This window comes from Castor canadensis, chromosome 5, assembly GCF_047511655.1.
Source record: "Castor canadensis chromosome 5, mCasCan1.hap1v2, whole genome shotgun sequence".
In the NCBI taxonomy this organism is placed as follows: domain Eukaryota; kingdom Metazoa; phylum Chordata; class Mammalia; order Rodentia; family Castoridae; genus Castor; species Castor canadensis.
Window position 1 is genome coordinate 158,207,333 of NC_133390.1, and position 24,128 is coordinate 158,231,460.

The 24,128-nt window shown below is 39.4% G+C and overlaps 1 protein-coding gene and 1 non-coding gene across 3 annotated transcripts in view; both read left to right on the forward strand.

Moving 5' to 3' along the window:
• Positions 1 to 24,128, forward strand: part of Asip (agouti signaling protein) — a 117,055-nt gene that overhangs the window by 10,759 nt on the left and 82,168 nt on the right. The window lies entirely within an intron of this gene.
• LOC141423577 (U6 spliceosomal RNA) lies at positions 13,850 to 13,956 on the forward strand. Its single transcript, XR_012448422.1, has one exon. It is a non-coding gene; the product is annotated as a U6 spliceosomal RNA (small nuclear RNA).

Genomic DNA, 24,128 nt, shown 5'->3' on the forward strand with positions numbered 1-24,128 from the left:
GATGTTGGTCTTTAGGTTTTTTTTGGTGGGGGGAAGGTTGTTGTTGTTGTTGTTGTTGTTGTTGTTATGTCCTTGTCTGGTTTGGTGTCAGGGTAATATTGGTCTCATAAAATGACTTTGGAAGGGTTCCTTCCATTTTAATATGTTGGAATAGCTTGAGAATTGGTGCTAATTAATCTTTAAAATTTTGGTAAAACTCAGCAGTTAAGCCATCTGATCTTCAGCTTTTCTTTATTGATTTTTAAAATTATTACTGCTTCAAATTCATTATTTGTGTTGAACTCTTTCATATTTTCACATGGTTCAATTTTGGTAGGTTGTATGTGTCCAGAAATTTATCCAAATGTTTTCAAATTTGTTGACACACAGTTATTCATAATAGTCCTTAATGATCTTTAGTGTTTTTATAGCATCATTTATAACACCTCCATTTTCATCTTCGATTTTATTTGGGCCTTTTTCCATTTTCTTGGTTAGTCTAGCTAAAGGTTTGTCAATTTTGCTTCTTTTAAAAATCCTCTTCATTTTATTGGTATTTAGTACTTTCTAGTCTATTTTATTTATTTTATTTTATTTATTCTACTTTGTTATTTCTTTCCTTCTACTAATTTTAGGTTTGATTATTTTTTTCATGCTTTTCCAGTTCCTTGAGTTTTATCACTGGGCTGTTTATTTATTTATTTGTTAATTTTTCTCTTTATATAGTTATTTTGCAGTTTCAGTCTTCTCTGAGTTCAAGTTGTACAGACGGTATGACTTTTGGGTAGGTTTAGTTTACCTTTCTTTCTTTCTTTTTTTTTTTTTTTCAGTATTGGGTTTGAACTCAGGAACTACACCTTGAGTCACTCCACCGGTCTTTTTTTTTTTTTTTTTTTTTTTTTTGGTGAAGGGTTCTTCGAGATAGGGTCTCACAAACTGTTTGCCCAGGCTGGCTTTGAACCGTGATCCTCCTGTTCTCTGCCTCCTGAGTAGCTAGGATTATAGGCATGAGCCACCAGCACCCTGCTTTTTTGTTTTGTTTTGTTATCTATCGTTTTAGGAGAAAATACCGTGAGGTAGGTAACTGTGGGCCTATCACTGTCTTAAACTATACCAATTCACCTAATTTTATATAATTATTGATATGGTTACAAAGTCTATCATTTTGCTACTTGCCTTTTTAAACATTTTTTATTCTCTAACATAAAATTTATTGTTTCAATATGTATACCTCACTGTGTGGGGCAACCATCACGCACTATGTAATTCCAGAACATTTCTATCACCTCAAACAGAAGTTCTCTCTCACCATTCCTTCATCATTCCATTCCCGGCCACTACCGATCTACTTTTTTGTCTCCATGGGTCATCTATGCTAGAATTTTATATAAATGGAGTCATACTATATGTGACCTTTTACGTCTGGATTCTCTCACTTAGCATAATTTTTTCCTAGGTTCACCCATACTGGAGCACGCAATGGTACTTCAGTGCTTTTGATGGCTAAATGATATTGCACTGTAGGGACACAATGCATTGTGTTTATGCATTCATCATTGGTAGACATTAGGGTCTTTCAAGTTTTTAGCTAATCAATACATATTGCTAGACCTTGTGCAAGCTTTCGTGTGGATATGCTTTTAGCACTTTTGAGCATATACCTAGAAGTGTAATTAATGAGTCACGTGGTATTTCTGTGCTTTACTTTTATGGGAATTGTCAAGGTATTTTTCTATAAGAGCTACATGATTTTACATTCAAACAGCAATGTATGAAAGTTTCAATTTTTCCACATCTTGTCAATGCTTTTTATTCATTATTATTATTATTATTACTGCTACTATTGCCATCTTAGTGGGTGAGAAGTTATTTCTCATTGTGGTTATGATTTTCATTTCCTTAATGATCAGTGATAGCCAGACACAGTGGTACATCCCTGTAATCCCAGATCTTGGGAGGCTAAGGCAGGAAGATGGAGATTTGTTGACATATGTAATCTAGACTACATAATGGGTTCAAGGCCAGTTTGAGCAACATAGCAGCATCCTGTCTCAAAAACAACAAATAAACCAAAAACTAATGACCAATCATGTTAAGCATTTTTCAATATGTTCTATTCACATCCTTTGCCCATTGTTTAAATTTGAATATTTGCCTTTATAATATTTGATTGTAAGAGTTCTTTTAGCAATCTGAATACTGGGAATTTAGCAGATATATGATTTGTAAATATTTTCTCCCATTCTATATACTATCTTGTCACTGTTTTCTGAAGCACAAAAAAGATCTTTTAATTTTTTTTTCAGTTCTGTAGTTTGAACTCAGGGCCTTGCACTTGCTAGGTGGGTGCTCTACTACTTGAGACATGCCCCCAGCCCTTTTTTGCTTTAGTTATTTTTCAAATTGAGTGTTGCATTTTTGCCCAGGGCCAGACTCGGACCACAATTTTCCCACATAGCTGGGATCAGAGGTGCATAACACCAAGCCCAGCTTTTTAGATGGGGTCTTGTTAACATTTTGCCCAAGCTGATCTCAAACCACAACCTTCCTATCCCTGCCTTTGGAGTAGCTGGGATTACAGGCATGAGTCACTGTACCTGGATAAAGTTTTTAATTTTGATGAAGTCCACTATACTTACTTTTTCCTTGTTTGTATTTTTGGTGTCATGTAAAAGTAGCCATTGTCTAATGGAAGAACATGTTGATTTTCATCTGTTTCCTTCCAAAAGTTGTATAGTTTTAATTTTCATATTTGGGTCTTTGGTCCACTTTAAGTTAACTTTTGAATATGGTGTGAGGTGGGGATCCAACTTCATTCTTTTCCACATGTACCTCCAGTTGTCTCAGTACCCTGCATTGAAGAGACTATTCTCTCCCCACACAATGGTCCTGGCACCCATGTTAAAAACCAGGTGACCAAGGATGTATGAATTTATTTCCAAAAAAATTTTTACTTCTTTATGTATAACTTTAAAAGCTTAACAACAGAGTAACAGAATACTTCCATTTTCCTCTTCCTGCCTGTTAACTTTATGTAAATGGTAAGTCCTATGGCAAAAATTATTTTTTCTTAATTATTTTTAAAGAAATTACTATGTGAGAGGAAATGTATTTATCACTGCTGATGCTCTTAATTCATATTATAGATCCAAGTTATCATTTAGTAATATTTTCATTCTGCTTGAAGAACTTCCTTTAATATTTCTTTTTCTGCAAGTTTGTTGGCAACAAATTCTCTCAGATTTTTTTTGCCTGAATGTCTTTGTTTCTTCATAATTTTGAAGATATTTCCATTGCATGTAGAGTTCTGGATTTACTTTTTTCCTTTTTGCATTTTATGAATATGATTAAAATTGTCTTATCTTTATATTGTTTATAATGAAAAGGCAACAGTAATATTTATAATCATTTCCCTGTATATAATTTATCTTAAGATTTTGTTGTTGGGTTGTTTTGGGTTTTTTTGCTGATACTGGGATTTGATCTCAGGGCTTCATGCTTGCTAGGCAGACGTTCTATCACTTGAGCCACTTCCTTTTTTGAGTTGGGTATTTTGGAGATAAGGTCTCGTGAACTATTTGCCCAGGACTGTCTTTGAACCATGATCTTCCTGATCTCTGCCTCCTGAGTAGCTAGGATTATAGGTGTGAGCCACCAGCACCTGGCTGATTACAGTCTTGATCACTTTAGCTAGATAACAAGTCTACAAATTGGGCAAACAAATTCCTCTTTATTCTTTTTTTCAAAATTGTTTTAGCTGTATCTAGTTCCTTTGACCTTCTATATATGTTTTAGAATAATCTTACTAATCTCTATCATGTAAAAACATGTTATATTTTGATAAGAATATACTAACATTAATTTGAGGAGAATTGACTTTTTTATTGTACTGAGTCTTCTAATCCATGAACATAGTTGTCTCTCAATTTTTTTTAGATCTTTAGTTTATTTCGTCAGTGTTTGTAGTTTTTAGCGTACAAGTCCTGAATTTCAGGTTTGCTGTATTTACATCTGAATAGCTCCTTTTTTATGCTTTGGGAATTTATCAATGGTATTGTAATGGTACCAACGTTTTTCATGTCTATGTATTCAGGCCAGTACATAGAAATACAATTGATTTTTGTATGTCTTGCATCTTGAAAAACTTATGGATTCACTTAATAGTTCTATGAATTTTTATATGGTGATAAGAATATTATTGTTATTTTAAGTGAATGAATAAATAAGTGAACATGTAAGAATTTTCTCATCTTCAATTCTAACATGGTAAACATTGGTAGATAAAATTCACATAAGCAAAGTTGTTCCGAATCCTCAAATTTGATAGTGTAAAGAGGTTCTGAATCTGAGAAATTCAAGAACTGCTGCTCTAATTATAAAAAGGCAGAAGGCAGGTCTTATGTCTCTGTGTCTCCATTGCCAGGCACATTGTGGGGTTTCGATGAATGGTCATTGATTATGAAGAGGTGGGAATTGGTGGTACAAATGTCAATAAGTGAAAGTAACCTTTTTTTTTTAAGAGAAACTTTTCATCATCATCTGAAACGTCACACTTTTTATTTCCTAGGTTTATCTCCCTAGGTCTGATCACCTCACCCGTGTCTTCTGCTATAGGTTTGTGGGTAAAACAAAGAATGAATATAGAGCAGTTCTTTCATGAATGTCAGAGCGTTTTGGAGTTGTCAGTACAGGGGAGGTGACGCTGCCCAGAAAAGCTGAAACCATGTAAAGTCCTGGGAATGTTAACCTGCAAATGCCTACACCATAGACTGAGGGAGCGTCAGTTAGGAGGAAAACAGTCCTGTGAAATGCCCACGATTAAGGAGAAACAGCTGTTTTAAAGAGCACTTTGGCACAAACTATTTGATTTTAATTTCCTGAAAGATAACTGGCCCCAATTGGTTTGTGAAAGATTTGGAAACAAAAGAACTCCAGGGAAAAACAAATAATGATTCAAAAACTGGTAAAGCAAGTCAATGAGCTGCATTTCAACCTAAATTATCCCTTAAGGCATATTCTCTGCAAACTAGGAAGATATTTCAGACCAGCGCATTCAGGGTGGTATGGCCTTAGACTAGGAAAATATTTCAATTAACGTTCGCCAAATCTGCCTTGGAGCTTTACTGAGAGGCTATAAATATATCAGCTTTTTCAAAATGGCCTCCAGTCAAGCTTTAATTCTCTTCGCTACTGAAGGACTTCATATTCCGCGTTCTTTTTTGTTTGTTTGGTTGGTTGGTTGGTTTTGGTTTTTGTGGTTGACTGGGGGTTTGAACTCAGGGCCTCGCCTGCAAAGCAAGCACTCTGTCGCAAGCACTTATTGGTTCAATCAAGTACAGATAAACAGTACTCAGGAGACTCTTATTTCAGAGGGCAGGTCTTCATTCAAACACATTCACAGGGCACTTTCCTGTGGATCCTTAGGCCTGTCTCTCCTACCCTGGCCAGCCGGTTTACCCAGACCTTCCCCAGCTCTCGCTCACCTTGCGCCGCCTTCTCAGCCCATGAGGGTGGTGAAGCTGCGCCCCAGGGGATCCTCAGGGCCGCCTGCAGTGCAGGTCCAGTTTCGCGGCTCACCGGCAACACCCAGTGGTCATTGGGAGAAGGGGCACGCTCACAAGTGGCGGCTGCCTCCACGTCAGGGCCTTGGGATAGACTCTGCTGGCATGGTCTCCTGCAGGCGAGGTGAGTGAGGTTTTGGGTTCCAGCCTGAGTTTCTAGACCCGGTGGTGACCTCACCACTCCTGTTACTGGCACTGCCACCTTAGGTTTAGCTTGTTTGCCTATTGGCCACCACCTTAGGTTTGGCCTATTAGCATATCAGGCTGTCATCCTCTGGCTGGTTTCTAAGTCCTAATACACACTATCTAATAATTCTTATTTCAACAGTTTTTCATACTTTAACACAATACAATCCATCAATACAACAGCAATCTTACATGTGTTCACCACACATTCTACCACTTGAACCACACCTCCAGTCCATTTTGCTCTGGTTCTATTGGAGATGGGGTCTGGCAAACTATTTGCCTGGGCTGATCTTGAACCGTGATCCTCCCCATCTCAGCCTCCTAAGTAGCTAGTGTAGTCTGTGATCAGAAGACCCTGGTTTTCATGCTCCAAATGGAAAACTCCAAGCAGAGCACATAGATGGGGTGAAGTAGGATAGCTTTATTGAGAAAAGGGGAGTCACCTGTTCTCCCAGGTGAGGAAAGGGAAGAAGAACCAGCGGGTACAGTGGGCACAGGTGGAGTCTACCAGCAGAGAGAATGTGTTTCTGTCCTTTAGGTGCTTTTTAAACCTATGATAACCTATCAGAAGGGGAGAAGGAGGCAATTCCCAGCCAATAATAGATGACTGGGAAGGGCATGGGTGTTTCCTGGGCAGGTAAGGGTGGTGTGCCCATCCCCAGGGAACTACATGAGCCCCAAACTTTTCCTAATTCTAGCCTGCCTCAAACTCCCCCTGAGAGACAATATTCAAAAAAATTTGGGGGGGGGGGGTTACTGAAGAGGGGGCAATCCATCTTCAATAAGTGCTTTGAGCTGACAAGGGGCAGCAGACCCTACCTATAAAGGAAAATTGTCTCTCCTATTTCTGTTCTTTGGGCTTATTTGGACACAAAGTGTCTGAGTTATTGTCCAGCATAGTTAAGGTTTCTCATGGAGAGCTCGTTGTTCTTGGAGACCTCATTTGTTGAGCTAGACAGCCTTGTTGTCTCATGATTTGGGTCCTAAAGTCTTTTATTCTGGAAGAGATAAATCTGATTTAGAAGGCATGACCTGAATATTTAATACTGATGGGAGCATCAGAAGGGGCCTTGACAGGTGTGGCAGGAAGGACAAAGTAATCTTGAAAAGTAACAGGGGCTTTTATGGTTACTTTACCTATAGGTGTTTATACCTTCAGCTACCTTTGACTCTTAGATGGCCCTGTATTTTGGACTGCAGTTAAAGGCTGACTATATTATGTTGGAATTGATAACCCTCCAGTGCTGAAAATAGGCCCACAAGAGACAGAAAATCTTGACAAGGCAATTTCTCTTGATCAAGAGGGTGCAAGCATGTGCTCACTCCAGCTAAGCAAACACTCGAACACAAAATGGCTGACAGTGGCTCCTCCTTACATCCCTGATGCAGTCATACCTGCCCCTCACCTGGGATTTGTCCAGGTCAAAGGTTCACAATCTCCCTCAATTGGCTAAAAGGCTTAGGGGATGGGTTAGGGCAGATAGTTTGGCAGGCAATGGAGTTGTACAGGAATCCAGAAGAAGAAGCAAGGACCCTTTAAACATTCAAGTCACCTAAGTTGCCGACCTGAGGAATTTTTAAGTAATCTAAGAGGGTAACGAACACCTTGATAGAAAAAATAATTTTTCTTACAATTAGAGGCCAGTTGTACCAGGGACCAGGTATTAGTCCAATTAGAGAGTCAGCTAATTAGAGAGTCAGTCAATTAATGAGTCAGTTCTGTACAGAAAGAAGGCTCACTGCATCCCTAAGCAGAAGTTAGATACCATCAAAAGTTATATTGCCTTAATTGAAACAGAAGGCCTTGGTCAAAACATGAGTTTGCCTTTTGCCAGAAGCCTAGAAGGCTTAAATATTAGAGCACATGCATAAGAGTCCCTTTTTAAACAAAAATCTCTTGTCTTTGGTTACTTTTAGAGGGCTAGCATAATTGACTCTATCTGGATCTGGAGAAGTCCCCTCATTTGTGCAGTCCTTTTGAACTGTCTCGGGTGGCTGAATGCCACTTGTTCCTCTGAGAAGTTGGGGAACACTGACCACTGAGGGGTCGCATCCTCCTAAACTGTTTTGTTTTTTTTTTTGAATAGTTGTTTCTGAAGATTTTGCTAATTTGGCAGTTTTGTCCCTTGGTGCTGGGACACCTTTAAATGTTATAAAGTATTAGTAGGTAACAGTTACAAAGTTTTACAAAGAAAATACAAAACGACCCCAATACTTAAGAATGTCTGTCCTGGTTGATGGATAAGTGCTTGTCAGAGTCATTTTCTTATGAGCTTACCTGTGAATGTTTTTGAAAGATCAAAACTGTAATGACAAAACCCATAGTAACCAAGGTTTATTGCAATTTAAACCTTGAATTTTGGTTAGGTAAAGTAACAACTTGTTGATTGTCAGCACTGTCAATACAGTGCTGACAGTTAAAAACCCTAAATTTTTCAATGGTTAAGGGAAGGCAGTGTTAGTAGTTTTAAATAGCCCCTGTTTTGATGTTTAATTATACATTATACATAAAATGATGTTTATCGTGTCAATGTCAGATAACCAATGTTTATCTGATGAATAAATGTCAGATAAACCAATGTTTAGCTACAAACAGATGTCAAGTCTAAATGATACAACTTTTAGCATTTGTCATAAAGAGTAGAAATGCCAAAGACCTTATTAGAAGGTATGTTAGATAAAAGAGCTATAGCTGCTTACATGCATATACTTTTAACTCTATAAATGATTTTGTGACATTTAGATACATATATTAGAACCACTTAAGGAATTTTACTTAGTTTAAACTTAGTTTCTTTAGTGTTATTGGAAAAATACCTTAAGTTTTTGTGTCTGGCAAGAAACTAATTTAAGCAGGATGTAAAGAATAGTAAGTGATCTTAAATGGTCTATGAAGAAAAACAGTTATCTTATTTGGGTTCTCAGGATCAAAGCATCTCCCAGCACTTAAGGATACAGCCAAATGAATTATGTTGGCTTTCTCTATGCTGGCTGGTGGAAATAGGGAGAAAGAAAGGGGATGTGGACAGTTGCCCTTTGTGGGGAGAGAAATACAAGAACTTCTAGATTCTTGGAGCATCCCACATGCCTCTAGGAAGCCTCAACATAGGCCATCCAACCTGTTTCCATCACACATCTGTGGAGCAAGTGAGTGGCAGGGTACCCTGGCTTCCGAGTCAACTGTTCCACTAAGGGCCAGCCTCATCCACCCCAGCATGAGGGTTTTTTGATGGGATGTTGATCCTGAATGTTGACCCAACTATTAAAACATCAGAGTTCTTATGACCAGTACAGAATCCAAGTTGTACCAAAGTAAGCTTGGCTGATCAAACCGATCACTTGTGGTTAGTTTTCATATCAGGCCATGGGGTTGTAGTCATCTTGTAAACTGAGAAAAATGGGAGAACATGTACAATTTTCAATAATAAACCAATTAAGATTAATGTCTCAAATAATTAGATATAGAATTGAGATAAGTGGTTAAGCACATTACTACATCTAGAGGTGAGATTTTGTTTGGTGGGTAATATTTTATATTAGCCTACAGCACCAAAATATCTTGATTGGATATTTTGATAAAGCAGAAACCCATTTTTAAATACATATAGGTACCTTAAATTTTAACCTTAGAAAACTTTTAGGCAAATTTTAAATTACAAACTTGTAAGTTTTAAGACCTTAATTTGTATATTGAAATAAACTTTGTAAAAGTGTTTTAAATAAATCTCTTAGTAACCTTATAACTTAAAAGACTTAGGAAGAAAATTAAATTAAGCCATTTTTTAATAGCATTCTATGAGGACCCACGTGTCAACAAACCTAATTATAAAAGAGTTAAATGTAAGTTACACTCATGGTAGAATAAAACAGGTTGAGATTATTGTTTATAAAACTTTCTTTAGTCCTAAAGCAGAGAATAATTAGGCCTGATTGGGATTAGAACTTTAGATAGACTTTGAGGCAGTTGTGCATGTTAACTTTATACAAGAATGCTCCTTCGTCTAGCCTGCCTCACTAGGGTCCCAAGCGTGAGCTGCTAGCACCCAGCTTCCTGTTCTTTGACTTAAGAATCTCTTCAGTTAGGTGTGAAAGTTTCTGAAATTTGAATCTTGAATTAATCTTAGTTTACAGTTTTAGATTAAGCTTTCCATAAAATTCCACTTCCTTCAAGTCTTAACTGTCTATCTCAGGAACCTGTGAAGGCTTGTGGGTCTGAAGATCTCTAGCAGCTTCTCAACCTTCTGGCAGAAAAGCAGTTTTAGATCACGCATCTTTCCATACAATCTCACTTTCGAGTCTTTCTTTTTTTCATTTTCAGAGCTGAGGATCAAACGGAGGGCCTTGGGCCTTCTAGGCAAGAGCTCTCTCCAAGATACATCCCCAGCCCTTGGCTTTTCGAGATAAGGTCTAACTATGTAGTTCAGGCTGGACTTGGACTCCTGATCCTCCTGCCTCTGCCTTCCAAGTACTGGGATTACAGGTGTGCACACCTATGCCTAGCAATAGGTCTGTCCATCTCAGACAGCTGTGAAGGTTTTGTGGGCCATAAGGTGTCTGGGAACTTCTCAACTCTCTTTGCAGAAAAGCAGACACCATGATGTGAAAACAAGCAGCCATGGCTGTGCTCCAATAATACTTTATTTACAAAAATAGGAGGTGGGCCAGATTTGGCCTGCTTGCTGATGGAGTTTATTGACCCCTAGTCTATTTGATCAGATCCAGTGCCAAATCTTGGCATCTCAGAAGGACATTTCATCATTTGTCTTTGCCTAACCTTCTGTTGCTTCCCAACCTTAAGTTGCAGTCTGAGAATCCTCACAGTTCCCAAATGCTATACTCATTTCTATTTTCAGGACTTGACATATGCAAATCCCTGGCCATAATAGCCTATTCCCTTCAATCTGCCTTTCCAAGTCCTGCCCATCCTTTGGATTTGGATATACCTTTTTTACAAAGCTTTTATGAATAACCCAACAAACATTCCTCTCTCCCCATTCTCAATCCTGCATGACTGTCCAGAGTTCTTAGTACACCCAACTATTTTGAATTCATTTCAGACCATTTAGTCAATTACGAGATGATAAAACACTAGCTTATATAGGTTTCTAATTCTGTTTATGCAAATCTTGCCTGAAGGCAGAAGTCCACTCAAAGTTAGAGCTTCTGCAAAGCTAAGTAAATGTTTATTTAGTGACCATCACTTGGTCTGGTCTCTGCACTTAAGTAGGTATTTATAGCTCTATGTTCTCTTACTTAAAGAGGGCATTTAAACTTAGGGCTGGTGGAGTGGCTCAAGCAGTAGGGCACCTGGCTAGCAAGCATGAAGCCCTGAGTTCAAACCCCAGTACTGACAAAAAAAAAAATTGTATAAGCGTCAGGATCTGCAAAACCTGGAACTGCCCCTGGTACATAGTTGGAACAGCAGAGATGGCTTAATTATCAGTCCCTCGTACCTGTTTTCCTTGTTGGAAACCCACCCCAGGTTGTTATAAAGGGAGAAGTACGCACCTGTCTTATTTCAGTCACTGTGTTTTGGGTCTCTGTAATAATAGCTTAGACCTCACACTAGAAGCTCGTGGTCAAAAATGTTTACATGTGACTATTAACTAAGAAACAGACTGATGTAGCCTTGCTATTCAGAATTATTCAGCTCTTCATTATCCCAAAGAATTCTTCTGTGGTGTTTTCATTTTATAAAATAAAGAAAGAATCATATGTAGGATGTATTTACATGGTAAGAGTGTTGTGGTTATCACTGCGTTTTCTGATTTAGAGAAGGCAGTTCACCTCTGGGGCAGCTCTATAAAGCAAATTAGAGTACTATTTTGCATAGGTGGTCTTATTTAAACAGACCACTCACTTCATGTGGACACTGGTTATCAAGACCAACTCCCACCTAACGCCTGGCCCTGAGTTGTGTGATAAGTCCAATAGGAGTCATTCTACTGTTCTCTCTACTTTTGTATAGGACTGAAATTTCCAATAATACAGACATGTAAAATATTTACATGTCCAGTCTTTCCTATTCTGCGATTCTGGGATCCAAGAAACCACATTGCTAATTATCTCCTCTATTCTTACTTGCCCTAATTCCTACTTCTTTCTTTCATTTTCACTAAAATAGAAGTCTCTTTCTAGGTTTAAGGCCCATCCTTCCACCAGACCTCCTTGCCCATCTTCTCTCTCTTCTATTTGCCTTCTTGTAGAAACAGGACATTTGACTAAGCTCTTCGGTCTCATCTTCTCTATTGTTCTCTATGTCACTTTCTTCCTTTGAAGTTCCACCCAGTCTTCTTTTTTTTCAGTACCGGGTTTGGAACTTGGCTTGAGCCACTCTGCCGTGCTCTCATTTTCTGTTACTACTCAATTTTTCCCCATTTGCTTCTCCTGTGCACAACCCATCATTTCTCAACTCTTTGTAACATGTCTCTCACCCTTCCCCACCACTCTGAAAGGGCTTTCCACAAAGTTCTCTTCAACCTTTGAATTCCCAAACTATTGGCCCCTCTGTCCTCATTTCCCCAGGCACTTGTGTAGCATGGAGCACTGCTGACTTCCCACTTCCCAAAACAATATCCTTCCTGGTTGCTAGGACATCACCCCCTCCTCGTTCTTTTCTTTCTCTGGTGGCTCCTCTTTTGGATTCCTGGAGACAGCCTTCTTCACTGCCAGCTTCCTACCCATTAGCACGTCAAAGTTCCCATCTCACTTGACCTTGGAGGTGTTTCTGAAGGTTAACAGTTATATTGTATGTAAAGTATCTAGTACTGTGTCTGGCACAGAGTAAAAAATTATTAAGTAAATGTCAAATGATGAGTTTCATATACTCTGAGTGACCCTACCTATTCTCCTCACTTCAATTCCCATATATAAATTGATGACTCTTAAATCAGTATCTTCAGCCTTTGAGACATACTTCAAGGTATTTCAACTTCGACTGTCCATCAGGCACTTTCTGCTGCTATGAGGCAAATTGGGTCCGTGCACAGTACCATTTCCATGCCTGTTAGGGTGCTTGTCATAACTTTAGGTGACTGTGTTGAACGCTCCTTTTCACCTCTAGTCTACATGGGCAGCATATCGCATGAGAAGCACGTAAGGTGGCACTTTATAACAGGCCCTTGAAAAGCATATGGCTTCCCTAGTCCCTTTTCAGAATCCCTGCTTAACTAGAAAATCCCTGCTTAACGTTCTGTAGGCAAAGATTATTTTATTAACCTGTGTCTCTATCACCTGGCATGGTGGCATGTATATAGTGGGTATATGGTGAATGTTTCTGAATAAATTTAAAAGTGAAATTAGAATTAACTTCTGTGGGCTCCCAAACCTTCTCATTTACAGAAAAGTAAAGCTGTGTTTGAGATTTTTGTATGCAACTTTACTGATTTTTTTTTTTTTTTTTGGCAGTTACTGGGCTGGGGCACAGGGCCTCACACATCCTAGACATATGTTCTGAGCTACACCCCAGCCTCCAAACCCCTTGAGTTTGGGCATTTCTTTAATTAATAGAATAAAACTTTTTATGATTGCTAATCCATTTAGTTTCAAAATAAGCTAATGAAACCCATTACTACTTAACACAGTCCTAAACATTAACTCCTACCGTGCCTGTACCTACCCCTTCTCACTGGCATATTCCACAAGCCCACTGGCAGTAAATCAGCCACAAGTTTCTGCATACAGGCCATGATAACCATGTGGACAGTCCTGGATATGTGTAAAAATTACTCCTAATTGTTTGCAGGCAATATATGTGCACTCTTAGTGACTTTCCTTCCTGGTCATGATCAAAAGAGTACCTATTGTCTTTCGAATTGGTTCATATTAGATCCTTGTTCATAAAATAAATTGCCACATATTTATGACATCCAGAAAAGAGCAATTCTCTGGTATAATAGGGAATATTGTAGGTAGGAAAGGATACCATTTTAATAGATATCTTTCTAAATAACAATCATCCATTGAAATTTTTCAGGGCACTCAATGAGGTAAAGTTAAACCAAGCCAATAATAAATGTATCAGCCACACCTGGTACCAATAAGAAACTGTTCTGGCTATTGAAAAAAAAAAAGTTTCTCTTCAGTATGGATGCATGGGTATAATGCAACAGATTTCCCAAATCTAGACCATCATTAAATAAGATTTTTTTTTGGAACGATACAGAGAAGATTAGCATGGCCCCTGCGCAAGGATGACACGCAAATTCGTGAAGCGTTCTTTTTTTGAGAAACTAAAGCAGATACCTTAAAGCAACTGAGGCCAATAGGAAAAGGGGACCAGGAACTAGAGAAAAGGTTAGATCAAAAAGAATTAACCTAGAAGGTAACACCCACACACAGGAAATCAATGTGAGTCAATGCCCTGTATAGCTATCCTTATCTCAACCAGCAAAACCCCTTGTTCCTTCCTATTATTGCTTATACTCTCTCTACAACAAAATTAGAGATAAGGGCAAAATAGTTTCTGCTGGGTATTGAGGGGGGGAGCGGGAGGGGGTGGAGTGGGTGGTAAGGGAGGGGGTGGGGGCAGGGGGGAGAAATGAACCAAGCCTTGTATGCACATATGAATAATAAAAGAAAAATGAAAAAAAAAGAAAAAAAAAAAAAAAAAAGAAAAGAAAAAAAAAAAAAAAAAAAATAAATAAGATTTTTTTTTAAAGTGGTGGTACTGAAGTTTTAACTCAGAGCTTCATACTCGCAAAGCAGGCTCCCTACCACTTGAGCCAGACCTCCAATCCATTTTGCTCTGGTTATTTTGGGGATGGAGTCTCACAAGCTATTTGCCCAGGCTGGTCTCAAATTGTGATTCTCTCAGTCTCAGCTAGGATTACAGGCAACAGCCACCAGCAGGCAACTAAATGAGAATATTTCACTGGAAAATATGCATTGAGCTGTGAAGCTGGCACAATAGAGAAGGAAGTTCCTGCTTCCAGGAACTTTGCGAGGACAGAGGACCACAGGTGAATAGACCAAGTTGGGGAAGGGTTTTCCCAGTCAGAGGTAGCAGCACAGGTAAGGGCACAGTGGCCAGGAAAAATACAGCTCTTTCCACAGATGGCTCCTTGTAGCTGGCGGATAGGGCAGGTGTGGGGGAGAAGGGAGTTGATATTAGAAAAAAAGAAAAAGGTCAGTCATGCTGTGCATTAAGAGTACCTAACTTACCAGGCTGAGAGCTTTGGATTTTATTCAGTGAGCAGTGAAGAATTCTCTGATAGTAGTGAAGAGGAAAAGACTGATGGGAATCAAATTAGCGGTAAGAGATTAGTTGTAGGTTACTGTAAGAAGTCCAGCTAAGAAGTAAAGAGAGCCTGGCCTAAAGGAGAAGAGATGAAGATGTGCTCTGTATCACTGACTTTAAGCGGTCTGATTTGCTGGGTTTTGGTGTGGTTTTCTTTATGCTTCATGTGGTTTGGGTTTGCTGAGTTTTCGGATCTATAGATTTATAGTTTTCATCAAATTTTAAAACTTTTTAGCCATTTTTTCTTCAATTATTTTTTCTTTCCCCTCCTTTCCCCTCCAGGGACTCCAGTTTCATAAATATTAGAGTACCTGAAGTTGTCCCATCTTTTTGGTAATTTATCAGGGATACTTTCCACTGACAAATATGAGTTCATAATTCCTTAATTTGTACCTTTTTGTTTAAAGATAAGGGTCTGAGAAAATCTAGTCTGTTCTTCAAATGTGAAAATGTAAGCTATTCTTCAAATTCCCACAACTCATTGATACTCCTAAGTTTTTTCTCTGTATTTCATTTTGGATTCTTTCTTTTCTTTTGTTTCTTTTGCTAGTATGTATGTGTTTTCTTGAGGATAAAACCCAGGATTTCAGGCATGATTTCGGATTTTTCTACTAATTCTTCAGACTTTCTTTGGCAATGTCTAATTTGCTGTTAATCTCACTTGGTATATGCCTCATATCCAATAGTTTTCATCTCTACAAGTCAGATTTAGTTCTTTCAGAACACCTTCCATGTCTCTGCTTATTTTGAACCTTTCCTCTAGCATTGTGAACAGATGGTCTATAGTATTAACAACTGGTTTCATGTCTTGTCTTCTAAATCTATCTTCTGTATAATTATTGATCTTTTTCTATTTGTTGATTTTTCTCTTATTATGGGTCATGTTTTCTTGTTTCTTTGCATGCATGGTAACTTCTTATTTGTTTGTTCTGTTGAGACATGACCTCACTGTGTAGCCCAGGCTGGCCTCGAACTCGCAATCCTCCTACTTCAGCCTCCTGAGTACTGGAATTATAGGTGTGCACCACCATGCCCAGTTGCCTAGTGACTTTTATTGAATACCAGGCATCATGAATTTTACGTTGTTGGGACTGGTAGTCGTAGTTGTTCCCTTTGCTTTTTTCTGGTGGTGACTTCTCTAGTCTCAGGCAGTTTCGGCAAATTCCTGTTCTGATCAGTTGAAGACTCAAGAGAGATCTTTCTGGTGTGTGTCTCTCTCTCTTCATGTTTGAGTCTTTCTTTTTCTTTTCTGTGTGTGTGTGTGTGTGTGTGTGTGTGTGTGTACGTGGGCATGCGTGCCCTTTACTCCCTCCCCCACTCCCTCCAGTTTTCTATACAGAACTCTGCCCTACGTTCTCTACATCCTTGGCCTTTCTCCATAGAGAGACTGCTGGGCTCCACCCGGGTTCTTTCTCCCAACAACAGGATTTAGGGGCAAAACACACCTTCAAAATAAAAGCAACATGACTTGAGAAAAAATTATGGAGAGAGGAGTGGAGGATGCTGACAGGGGATATGAGGAAAATGGTGGTACCACGCCCCCAGAAGGGGAATTTATAGAGAAAAAGGTTAGAAGCTGCACAGAGCAAAGCTGCTAAGGAACTTGGTTCCAAGCATGGCAAGGGTGTGGTCCTTATGGCCCAATAAGCAGCTGAATATATTCTTCTGGTGTGCAGAGGGAATAAATGAATTCAGGGTGGAGGTTTCAGAGGCATGAATGTTGAGTGTGAAGCCTTTGGTTAAGTCATCCAGAGAATTTGATCAAAATACATTACAGGAATGTGTAGAAATATCACAATGAAATCCCTTTGTATAATTAACATACACTAATAAAAAAAGATAGAAAAGAGACATCCAGAGTGCACGTACTGAAAAAGAAAGCAGGGTGGAAAACAGAAGTATGGTATATGCTAACACTGAAGGTGTTGCAGAAGAGGAAAAGTCAGCAAAAAAAACTGAGGTGTACACAGAGAAGAAGAGTCAGAAGAGACTGTTTTTGTTAAAGCCTGAAACCAGTGGAATTTCAAAAAGGAAAGAGTAATTTGCAATGTCAGTGCTCCAGAAATGTCAGGCATGATAAGGACGGAAATCTGTCAACTGATTTTCACAATATGGAGGTCATTGTTAACCTTAAAGAAAGTCTTGTTTTGTTTTTCCTTTTGTTTTAGTAGAATGACCTTCATTCACCTATTCATTTATTTATTTATTATGCGTTCAACAGACATTTAAGTCCCAATGTCTGGGGATATAAAAATGAATGAGAGCCTCTACCCTGAGGGAATTCCCTAATAAACAACTTACTGTGATACAGTTTGTCAAGTATTCAAATAAATAATTGTCTATAAGGTTGGTGATATACCTCAAGTGGTAGAGCACTTGCCTAAAATAAATAATAGTCTGGAAGACTGAATGGTAACACAAAGGGAATGTCAGAGAAGCTTCCACAGAGGAAAAACTAGCAGTGTACAAGGATGAAAAGGCTTTTATGGCAGAAGAGGGATCGGAAGACAGGAAACCAGGGTGAAAGCTCAAGGAATGAGTATGCTTCACCCTTTGAATTGCTCATGTTGATAGGCTAACAAAATTGGGTCTGGTTAAGACTTATGATAGATCTTCACAAAATAGAACTGTGTTCTAAAAGGACTGAAAAGAAAGATCATACAAAGAAGGGCAGGTCACAGCCAATAAGAAGGGTAGAAACTCAACTGCCAAAAAGGGTAAATGCCCTGGATTATTCTCTGTACTCTGGAATCATATCTTTGTTTGCATCATCCAGGTGCTAAATTTGTTCCAGTCCTAAAATATTTACCTCCTAAATCTAAAAGTGATGACCTCAGCTCTATTCCTGTCCATTTTACTGTATGAGTCATAGAAGCCTGAGAAAAGATTTTTTTCACACATCTGGAAAGCTATTTGCAATTAAACATTACTCCTAAATCTATCTTTTTGCAAACTCATGTCCAAAGGCTGAGCCCCGAGAACAAAGGGGTCTCACTATATATACCCTTGTAAGCAGGTTACAGAAGCAAAAAGCAAGGTCTAATCCATATATAGTTATATTTAATTTTATTGGCTACTTTACCCTAGTGCTATGTGACTTTCCCCTCCCTGGTGTTATGTGACCTTCCTCATGCTCAGATTTCTCAGGTTTTATCTCTCTGCTATGCCATCCCTACCTCCCTGCTACTTTTTCAGGACTCAGGCCTAGACTGTTTTCTTCTGATCCTCCTCCCTGCTACAGTGTGACTATAACCTATAACCCAGCAGCTCCCCACACTGGGTTTAGGACCTGTGAGGAATGCAGACTTCTCCAGTAGAGAATGCTTCAGATGCCCAAGGCATTAGGGTGGACTGCTGAGGCCTCCTACTTACCTTTTTCCTACCACATGAAGACCTTTTTGGTTCAGGATTGATCTTGAAACAAGAGATAATAGATGCTATATGCTAGTCCCCTTCTGTTTTTCTTTTTCTTTTCTTGTTCTTTGTTTTTTTTAAGACCGGGTCTCACTGTATAGTTCAGGCTGGCCTCAAACTTGCTATGTAGGCTTAAACTCAAGATGCTTCTGCCTCAGCCTCTCAAATGCTGGGGTTATAGGTTGTATGCCACCACACCTTGCTTTCAGTTCCCTTCTTTATAAAGCCACCACTTATCTTTGTGATTCTCAACATTTCTGCCTCCTCCCCACTGCATGCTGGTTCCCTGCTTCCAACGCCAGTGGGTTTTGTCCTTGTTGTGGAAAGAAGCATGACAAGCACCAGTGGCCAGACACTTTGTTGACCTTGATTACTGATCGCGTTATTATTAGAGAAAGAAAGTGTAAAGTTACAAAGGCTGCCTAAAATGTAAATATTAAATGAAGCAGCCTTCAATGTAGGTCCTTAGTCATCCACCAAGGGTAAAGAGTCATAGGCAATCCTTTCCAGTTTTGCTAAAAAAGGCTGGATATGAAGAAAGCTGGCAGTTCTTCAAAATCTGATTTTGAGAGGGGATCAGGAAAAAAAAAGGATCACTGCTCATTGTTTACAACTGTGTTTAACACTCAATAGCCTAGTGTTCAAGGTCTTCCACAAACAGATATAACCTCTCCAACCTTTAGTAACCTAGAGAATTACTAGCTTCCCAACCTAATTTCAGTTTCCATTTGAAGGGCCCTAGGAACGTTTTAAATCTGTTGTGGGGAAATGTTTTCTGTCCTTCACTAGCTTGATATATTTCTTTGGTTGAAACTTTATCATCTTTTTATGAAAATGTACTCTACAAGGGCCAGTGCCTAACACTGTCCAACATTTAAGACACTCAGTTAAGTGTTCATTGAATGAATGAATAAGAGAATGCCCTAAAGCACTGGGAGACTAGGGGATTGGGATGGTGGAGAGTGAAAGAGAGATGGGAGAAGAAGAAGCACACTAGACAAAACAAGAGCAAAGGTTGAGGCAACCTAAAGGAGGCTGCTTTCTGAGGCTAAGGGCGAGCTAGCTTTATGGGAATTCCTTTACAGAGAAAATGTTCAGAGATAAGAAAGGGGCAGAATTAGGACAGGCAATGAAAGGAGATGAACACAACAGATACTTGAAGGACAGATGGAGCTGGATGAGGCAGGAGCCAGGTAACTGAGCAGGAAAGCCTGGCATAGTTAGAGACCTTGAGAATGAACCAGAAGCAACACACTGGAGGGAAAGTGAAATCTATGTGGGTGGACAGAAGAGGAATCCATTGCTCTTGACAAATGATGGAAGAGTCCAAGGTGGCTGTGAGGTGCCTGGCCTAGGAAATGGCTACAGAGGTGATGATAGCAGCAGGAGCAGCAATCACAGAAGTGGGGGACATAGGAACCAGACAGGTCACCAAATCTCCAGAAACATAAAAACGATGGTGGAGTGTGGAGAAAATGCAAACAAGGACATTTTCAGCAGTCCACCTCTAATCACATACTGGATAAGTTCAAATATGCTGGATCCTTCAGTTTAATTTATTCTCCTGAATTGTCCTCACTCACAGAGGCTGTTAGGCTGGCCTCATGGCTAGCTCTGTTCCAACGGTTGGCATTTATTTCAGCCTTGACCATACCCAAGACACTTAACAATTAGTGTAAACTATGAGGACATAAAAAGAAAGAGAAAGATTTTTTTTCCCCTAAGCATTGCCTACATCTACTCCTGGGATTGTCCACATAGGCCTGCTTTGATGAACTCCACAACTGGGCTCTTTCCGTCTCTGGGTTATAAACATGTCCTTTCCTCTGCCTGGACTGCTTTTTCTCATTCTGCTCAGGACTGTGTTACTCATCCTTCAGGTTTCAGTCTGAATTTCATTTCCTCAACAATCTTTCATTTGAAATCCCCACTGTTATTCTCATTAATAGCAACTAGTTCTTTTTTCATACAAGTTATCAGGATTTGTAATTCTATGTTGATTCTGTTTGTTGATGTGCTTGTTTACTAACTCTTCACATGACTGTAAGCTCCATGGAAGATACAAACCCATGTCTGTTTTATTCACACACTTCTACACCCATTTCCAGGCAAAAAGTCTTATGCCCAATACACACAGCATGAATGAATGGTTGACTCTTGGTCTCCCCTGGAACTAATTCTTGCCATTTTCTAGTTTTGTTATAAGAAAATTTGGCAGATTATAAAGGAAGGTAGTTAGTGCATGGTTTCAAGTTAAAGTTTTCTCGTGTGTAAATATCAGGCTTTTTTTTTTTTTGCCTGAATTGGGATCGAATCTAGAGTCTTGCACGTTAGACAAATGCTCTACCACTGAGCTATATCCCCAGCCCTCAGACTGCTTTGAAGAAACTTTACTATAAGAGGAAAACTTGCTGAAGCACTATATTTGGTAAACAAAATCATCTTCAGAAAAGTTAACTAAAATCTGTATCAAATGGATTATATTTTGTTTGAGTAAGACATGTAAATTACAAAAATTATTATATGTAATAACAAACCCAAGTCAAAATTTCTTGCAAACAATAGTCCTAATGTTGCTCGACCTTGACCAGACATAAACATAAATGATAGTAAAAAGAACCACCTCTTCTCTCTCCCTTGAGGTTCTCGTACTTGAGAAAATGAGGCATGAATACAAAGTCTGAAATAAGAGACATTTGGGTAAAGTCTTTGGTTTTACTTTTCTGGTCTCTTTTCAGATTTTGCCTTTTGTTTTCATAATGCCTCTTGTAGCTCTTTCTTTTTTTCCCCTCTGATTTTGTCTATTTGCTCCCTTCCCTTAATGATCAAGCCTGCCCCTCAAATTCTGGCATTTATTGCCATTAGACCTCATTTTTTTTTCTTTTCTGATAATCAGATCCTCATAATCCCAGACAAAAGTCTTGTTTTTCTCACATATTAATATAACTAATGCACAACCAACTCCTGGGATCTAGAGATTAACCTTCTAGAAAAAAGAAGTACTCTAGGGCTCTGACCAAGGGCACATAGTAGGCAATCAAATGAAACATAACCACTAACATGCTTTGTAAAGAATATCAGCCTCCCACTCCCACTTATACACATAAAAATATCTTTTAGGAGGAGCCAAGTGTACCAGGGGTGCAGCTTTTTAAAAATGCCTTTTATTCTTGCAGTACTGGAATTTGAACTCAGGGTCTTGTAAGTACTTACTAGGAAAACCTTCTACCACTTGAGCCACTCTGCCGGCCCTTTTTGTGTTATTTTTGAGATAGGATCTCACTTTATGCCCAGGCCAGCCTGAATCACAATCCTCCTATTGTGCTTCTCCAGGTAACTGGGGTGGGAGGAATGTACCACCATGCCCAGCCATTGGTTGAGATGGGGACTCAAGAACTTTTTGCCTAGGCTGGCTTCAAATCGCAATCCTCCCAAGTAGCTAGGATTACAGGTGTGATCTATGCCCAGCCTTAAAAATACCTTTCATTCTCAATCTCTTTTCATTCTTTCTATAAATGTGTTTGTTGAAAATGTTTATATCAGGAAACTGAGGTTCGAAAGATAAAATGATTTTCCTAAGATCACTCACCTAATCATTGCCAGAACAAAGTCTCCAAGAAAACCTCAGTTCCATATTGTGTGAACATTCTGCCACATCAAAAATAAGTCTTGCAAATAGGTGCTGGTGGCTCATGCTTGTGATACTAGCTACTTAGGAGGCTGAGATAGGAAGGATCTTGGTTTGAGGCCAACCAGGGCAAATAGTTCATGAGACCCCCCCATCTCCAAAATAATCAGAACAAACCGAGTGCTAGAGGCTCACACCTATAATCTTCTAGCTACTTGGGAAGCAGAGATCAAGTGGATCACGGTTCGAAGCCACCCTGGGCAAATAGTTCGCAAGACCCTATCTCAAAAAAACCCATCACAAAAAAGGGGGGAGGAGCTGGTGAAGTGGGTCAAGGTGTAGACCCTGAGTTCAAACCCCAGTACTGAAAAATGAATAAATAATAACCAGACCAAAATGGACTGGAGATGTGGCTCAAGCAGTAGAGCACCTGTGTTGAAAGCATGAAGACCTGAGTTCAAACCCTAGTCTCACCAAAATAAATAAACAAACAATTAGTCTTGGGCTGGAGGTGTGACTCAAGGGGTATAACACCTTCTTTTCAAGCACCTGCTTAGCAAGGGTGAGCACTGAGTTCCCACACCAGTACCACACACACACACATACACACACGCACAGTCTCTATAACAAAAAATAAGAACAGGAATAGGAACAGTGACAAAAAAGCAGAATCTAAGCCCACGACTTCTTAAAGCCATGGGTAGTGGGGGAATTCTTCATGGACCTCCTTCCTGCCTCATGCCACCTACCTTTGTCCTCCTTCAAAGCAAAGGTGCTTAAACATCTTGTATAGAATTTGTCCTGTGGGGAAACTCATCAGCTTCTCCTAAGCTGCTTATATTGACATATAACTGATTTATATTCTAATTGAATAGCATCTTAGAGTCGGCTCTCAAGCATTATCATTCCTTGCCTGGACAACTCCAAAGTCTCAAACAAGCCTTGGAGTCTCTCTGGTCTTGTCGACTCCAGTACCTCCTTCGTAACGTTACCAATAATGATTCTGAAGGGCCGTACCTGTTCATCCCTTCCCTACTTATTCTTCAATGGTGGGTTTGAGGCATGGCTCGAGTGGTAGAGCACTTGCCTGGCGAGCAGGGGTTAAACACTAGTACCACAAAAAAAAAAACCTTCAATGGCTTCTGGTATGGGCTGAATTGTGTCCCCAAAATTCAAATACTGAACTCCTAGATCCTAATATTTCAGAATGTGATAGTATTTGGAGATTTAGAATATTCAAAGATGTAATTAAGTTAAAATAAGATTTTCATTAAGGTAAACCCTATTCCAATCTGACTAGTTTCCTTATAAAACAGAAAATGTAGTAACAGACAAAGGGAGAACACACTCATCTACAAGCCAAGGAGAGAGCCCTCAGAAAAAACCAGACTTTCCAACAACTTGATCTTGGACAGGTGTGGTCTAGCCTCCACACCTGTGAGAAAACATATTTCTGTTGCTTTGGCCACCCTGTCTGGGGTGCTTAGTTACGGCAACCTTAGCTGACCAATAGAACTTCCTAATGCTTAAAACATAAAATATAACTTTTTGGTGGTACTGGGGTTTGAACTCAGGGCCTCCAGTTTGCTAGGCAAACACTCTACCACCTGAGCCAGGCCCCTATTCCTTTTTGCTTTTAAGTTATTTTTCAGATAGTGTCTTATGGGGTTTTGGGGAGTTATTTTGCCCAGAGCCTGCCTCTGACTACATACAGTCCTCCTACCTCTGTCTCCTGGAAAGCTCAGATTACAGAAGTGCAAGCCCTGATTGTTTGTTGAGATAGCTTCTCACTAACTTTATCCCCAGGATGGCCTCAAGCCTTGATCCTCCTAATCTCTGCCTCCTGAGTAGCAATATGTAAATTTCTTCATGTGGCATTCAAGATCCTTTGTGACCAGACTCCTGGTTCCCTACCATTATTTCTGTCTATTTATTGCCTTCCTTTCCCCACACATTCTAGAACACCAAACAAGTCTTGTCTGCCTGCAGTGCTCGTCTCTTTCTCAGTTCATCCTCTAAATCTTCACCCCTTACTGCATGAGGCACCCCAGCTGCATGAGGCTCCCTCCTCCATTGATGGGTGAGGTACTGGAAAGGAGAGCCTGTGTTCATCTTCACA